The sequence below is a fragment of the Tigriopus californicus genome, chromosome 10, assembly GCF_007210705.1.
Source record: "Tigriopus californicus strain San Diego chromosome 10, Tcal_SD_v2.1, whole genome shotgun sequence".
NCBI lineage: Eukaryota > Metazoa > Arthropoda > Copepoda > Harpacticoida > Harpacticidae > Tigriopus > Tigriopus californicus.
In genome coordinates, this window is record NC_081449.1 from 7,639,378 (window position 1) to 7,645,428 (window position 6,051).

The window sequence follows — 6,051 nt, forward strand, 5'->3', positions numbered from 1 at the left end:
AACTTGCTGAAGCGAGATTCACGAAATGATCTTTGTCGCTTTTTCCACCAGCGTCAGCTAACCTGAAAACATGCTCATGCGGTACAGCTCCTGTTGAACTTAAGCATTCTAGTTATGGTTTTCTATGGACGGGATGCACGGGATTTGCGCATGGCGCCAGGCAAAACAATTTGTGCGCGAGAAGAGGGTCTAAGCGCCGGTTTCGCGCAAAAGCGCCGGAGTTGGCCACACTGCAGCTCGATACATCTCTAAACTACATCAGCTGTTTGTGTTCTGTATGCTCAGCGCGGAATTATATGATCAGAGATAAAGTACACAGAGTAGATTGCGCACTCATTCAGCTACCTTACTCCATCGCCTTTGCAGTGAGGTTCGGGTAGGCACTAGGTAGTTTGCTGCAGTTGCACCCGAACCTCACTTAATAAGTTCATCTCCCATGAAATAACCAGATCTGCTGTTGCCTATGCAGTCCAGTAGGGTCTCTTTTCTGTATACTTTCTCTCTGTATATGATGCTCAGTCGTTACTAGAGGTGGAACAAGCCAGATTTTTTTCGGGATGCTCCTGGGCAATTTCGAATCTCTGATTCCATTTTGTATTTTTCGCATTTTGTTCCATAACCCTTATTTAGTGAGTTTCATACTCTCGCCATATGCGGCAATTCTTCAATAAAAATAGCGAATTTTGGTCCTGTCAACTGGCAGCCCTGGCTCGGGTGGCGAAGGAAAACACAACAAACTCTCACAACGAGCAAGCAGAAGGTGCGATGATTTCAAACCGTGTGGCCGTGCTTCTGTACTTTGTTCTGGTCGCCGTCCTCTCCGCCTTTGCCCGTGACGCCACGCCCCTCTTGCTTTCGGGCGTGGCATTTGCTGCTTATTTGGTCGTGGATTCCCTCGTCACTGCCGCCCTCCGCCACTAGGGTGACGGGGGAATCGACGAGCGACGCCATCTCCCCGGTCGTCGGTGGCGGCCAACCAGCCCAATCTCCTTCTCTTCTTCCGACTCCGAATGTTAAGGTAACTGCAAGTATAATTTCTCTGCTCTGCTTGTCAGAATAATTCATTAAAATGTGATGAAAATGAGATGGAAAATGGAAAAATAGTGATTTTTCACCAGGGATCCCCCTTGTGAAAAATTGAAATGCTCTGGAACGCACATTTATATACTACTAACAGAGCCATCAAACAGATCCATCATTAAATCATATGACCTTTTGACACTATGCAACGAATCAAATGTGATGATAATGTGTTCATAACTTTGCATATATTAATGAATGTACATGTATGACCATCAAAAAGGTACTAGTGTAGCTGAGCGATGTATGGGTCAGCCCAAATCCCCAGATCTCATGCGTTTAAATGTCGGTGCCGGAAATGTCTGTACTAGGGAGAATACGTAGCCAGGTGGTTAGCAGAGTGTCCTAACTTGAAAGAGGTGCCTGGTTCGAGCCTCCTAACCGACCTTTCGCCAAGAGAAACTTTTGAACGCTGATAATAATAGTCACACTCGCTGACGGGAAACCATACTTACACGGACTTCGAGACGGTCCCTCCGTACCTAAAACCCACGGATTAAAAAATATTGGAACAAAAGAGGAACACGTCTTGGGTAAGTATTGTGGATTGACTAAGTAATTCGACTTTTTGACTGTGAAAGTTTGACTGGTTTGGTGAAAATCAAACACTGCAAAAGCATATCAGTCCAATACCCTGGTGTTGGATTACCAAAATACTCGTATGCTGAAGGTAATATCTCACTGACCTTGTGGGATTGACTTTTCTCTCCTTAGAGCTCTAACTCTAGCTCAGGCATATTTAATAGGAGTAATGTAAGTCTAGCAAAAAACATGAGCATCATTATTCATGATGTCTTTGAAGAGTTGAGAAAGCGTCTGGATTCATCTTAGTGAGGAATGTTTTTACTTGTTTCTTCTCGACTGTCATATCTAAATGCTGGAATGAGTGTGATTTCTAGAACTGATTAAAATAGCGGTATATTGGAGAGCTTTTAGTTCTTTCAGATCGTTTACTTAGCAAGGTAAGTGGCGCCACCTCCTAAACCTCCTAAACCTCCCTTCGTCTTTACACTCAAGGTCTCTAACCTTGTCATGCTTTCGATGTCGGGTATGAAGAGAAAAAAAGCAAGGGACTTGCTCGAACGTCTCCAAAGAGAGGGTGTAAAAGGCAAACGAGTTTATGGAATTGACAATGTCAAGTTTTTTTAATACAAAGTAAAGCGAGTGACAACCATTGAATATCCAGTTTCTCTTTGTAATAACTGGTTTTCATTATTTAATTTTGACTCGAAGCCGTCAAAAGCCAAATTTGATCTGACGATATCTACTGTTTGTTCGTTGTAACTAAGTTGTTGTGAATTATAACCTTGAAAAGCAGTTTTCATGAAGGAGAGTCTCTCGAGGTACTCGAGGTCTTCCATAAAGACGAGATGAAGGGTGATATGGATTCTTGTGATCTCCTGTACCGCATGCATTTCGTTTGATGGGCGGCAAATGCATGATTCTGTAAGTACATGGATCCATGGATCAATTGAGACGAATTTTACTCATCTCCTCACGGTGTAAGGCTGTTGCATTTGGATCACTTGATCCGACGTCATTCCTTAACGACAAGTCATTTCAGTAAGCACATTAGGCCACAGATCATGAGAAAACACACCTGTTTTCAGAACAAGACTTGCTTGAAAGCAAGAGGAAATTGACTCTTGACTTTCAAAATTATCGAAGTTCAGGACGCAAACTGTCATTCATTTGTCATTCATTTGTGCAAACACGATTATTAACTCAATGAAAATTATGGTGTAATGTCCCTGTAACTAAAATAAGAAACGATAATATCCAAGTACTTACTGTATTGACCTGTCAAAAGTTCTTAAGCAACTAGGGTGAGTAAAAACATGAATAGAAATTGAACGTGACATGATTGACATTTTACTCTCCCAAGGGTTCAATCAAAACTTTTATGGTACAAAAGTCTAAACTGTACAGAACACGGAGTTTTACTTAGGTTTTTCCTTTTCAACTCAACTCCAAAAGTCAAAATTCTTATTCGCTCCGCCTTACTCAAGTCTTGATTTGATGGAGACATAATTGCCTTTTCTCGTCCACCGTCTGTTCGTTCATTTTCCAGAGGTCATTGTACAATCTAAAATCAACACAGCTCCATAAATGGAATAAAATTGTTTTCACAAGAAAGGAGGGAAATATGAAAGAATTTTTCGAAAAATAATGTGAAAGATGTGGAAAAGTTGTTCAAATATGCACTGAAATGGTTGTGCATTTTGAGGCAAAGGTTTTTGCACTTTTGGTTTAGATATCTTTTATATCCCATCTTTTACCAACTGATAACGCGATTCCGAGACACTGTTCCAAAAAAGCATATGCAAAGACAAGATGATTGTAAATTTTGACCCAAGGTATTAAAAAGGTTCAATTTTTTTCAAGATTTTCATATAGAAACCACTAGAGTGGCAATATTCTCAACCATTTATAGACCTCATCCAACAATGTCTTTAAATGAGTGGGAAAATTAAGTTACAAATTCTACTAAAAATATAGTTTCGTTTGGTTTTGTTACCTCAATGCTCTCTAACTCAAAATCAGAATCAATTATGGACTTATAGGTTGGCAATTGACAATGAAATATGAGTCAAAGTCCGGTACAGGTTAGGGGTTAGGGGCCACTTTGTCCATCCTTTGACTTTATGGAGTTTCCACACTTGGCTGTTGTAATTTCTCCTTAATGTGAATAAACTTAATCAGGCTTGTCAAAACAATTCAGTTCTTCAAGGTGCAAAGCAAACGAGATAATCTAGTGGTGGTGCCATTCAAGGATGAAGGTGCCAAGTGCAAAAAGTGACGGGTCAAAGCCAGAGAGGCAATCTAGGGCTTCAGAGAGCCAAGAAACGCGACATTTCTGTGCTCTCCATTTTTTCTTCAACTATCTTCATATAAGGGTTCCCATTTCAAGGTAAGTACACTAATTCAAGAAAAAAGCCCACTATGTGTTATCAATAGGGCAGGCCGAAACTTAAACCCTGCATTTTGTGCAAATTTTACAAAAAAACTTGCATATCCGAGACTTTTCTGCAAATTTATTGCATCTGACTGCATCTGCAAATTTCGCAAGTTTAAGAGCAATATTTGATGTTTTTCTGGAACTTATTGTGTACTTTGAGCCATTTCATCCAAAAATATCAAAATTTATGATAAATTTTCAAGAATCCTGGTCAATTTCAGAAAAAAATGTGAAATTTTATTGCCTTATTTTTTCAAATCTCCTTGACAAAAAGTGCTTTTTAAAGTTTAATGCCTATGTTTTCCATTCATCTATAATAGCTTTTTTATATGAATTCAATGTGATGGGATTTTCACACAAGGATTTATTTCGGGATTATCAAAACTTTGGACTTGGTCGTCTTGTGCTCATATCTGGTAACTTCTTTGAGTTTTTTTTCCCTGTGGTACAAGTTTTCCATGCTTTCAAAAGTATTTGTTGGGGATTATTTGGCCTTCAAAATCTTTTTTATTTCCGAGCCCTACTGATCAGGGCAGGAGGCACCATGGACAAGGCAAGAGCCTGCTACCTACGGAGAGAATTTTCAAATCCAGGTGCTGGAAGATATTATGATATAATTTTCCTTTTCATCTATATGTTGTCTGATATGAAAGGCAAAAATAGCCTATACAGACCCCCAGAATGAGTTGATGCCTGTGTTTTTTGGAAAGTTTATTTGCAAATTTTTGTTCAAATTCGGTTGATTTTTTGCAAATTTGGTGTCAATAAATACCATATTTATCTGCAAGTTTTGGCTAGCCCTAATCATCAATTGATGATACTATTAGTGTAATGTATTTTTTATGTATTTTTATAACAACTATGCTATACATAATGCAAAGTGAAATGTTCAATAAGTTAAATCTCGGAAAAAATCTTGAGATCTAAAAGAGTCTCTGTGCATAACAGTAAATTACGTTTTCTAATAAAAAAACTGTTGGATTCGGGTTCAAGCTGTATTTATAGGGTACTTCAAAAGAAACAACAGCAAATCATGTCCGCATCTCTGAAATGGTTAAGTTCATAGAAAGTCTTTCTACGAACCTCAAAAAGATGCATCAGGGACCAATTTACAAATTTAATGAACTTTTGTCCCGTCTTGGGCTTCGATTGTAGTGTTTGCGCCTTCAAATAGAAAAACTCGAGTCATGAACTGCTTTCTATCAAAATGACCCTCATGGAGACAACACTTCATGTCGTGGCATTGATTGACATGAATTGCTTTATTGAGATCACAAGTTCGATTTTTATCCAATCACATACACAAAAGCTCCCAGCTGATGTTAATGCAATTCGTTGATTTTGATGCAATCTTTCAGTCAAAAGCTATGTGAGGCAAAACTAGGTGTACCGTTTTTTAAGATGTCTTATATTATGAAGACTTAGTTGAATGTATTTGAATGTTCGTCACAGCACCTCAAAAGCTTGATCTATTTTCTTCGAAATTCCACGTCACTTTTAAGGGCCTGGTTCAGTACATTTAAAAAATCGGCAATTCTGATTCATTGAACATGAAAAGGTCAACTTATCTCTTTATTGACTATCTACGTATTATTGGATCGGCACTTGTGGCCCAAAAAGTTCGTGTCAAAGTCTTAGGAGAGTAGCTGTAATTTAAAGAGTGACTGAATCAACCGTCGCAACAATATTAATGTCTGATTGGGATAGAATGCACAATTTTCCTGACTGAGTCGACCCAAGTTCATTTTCAAACCATTCTTGTTTTGTTCCATTTCTCAGGAAGGTCCATTCTTGGATTCGCTCAAGCGGTTCTCTCGTTCACAATTTGCTCGCCTGATTCCGATTACTTTTTCATGCTTTGATTCGTTCTGAACTCATATTCATTTGTCAAGTTGGGGGACTATTTTTTTTGACAACTTAATTGAGGCCATGTCAACCTTGATTTGAACTATCTTGCAAAGAATATCCGGGTTATAACCTGACCACCCAAATCTGACAAGACCTCGAACATT

The 6,051-nt window shown here is 38.8% G+C and overlaps 1 long non-coding RNA gene across 3 annotated transcripts in view; it reads left to right on the forward strand.

Moving 5' to 3' along the window:
* The first annotated feature begins 704 nt into the window (after positions 1–704).
* The window catches only part of LOC131887940 (uncharacterized), a 19,308-nt gene continuing 13,961 nt past the window's right edge, over positions 705–6,051 (forward strand). For 2 of the 3 annotated variants that reach the window (XR_009374068.1, XR_009374070.1), the window contains exon 1: positions 707–1,018. This is a non-coding gene — a long non-coding RNA (uncharacterized LOC131887940). Of the gene's footprint in view, positions 1,019–6,051 lie in introns of all 3 variants that reach the window. The other variant, XR_009374069.1, reaches the window with a different exon arrangement.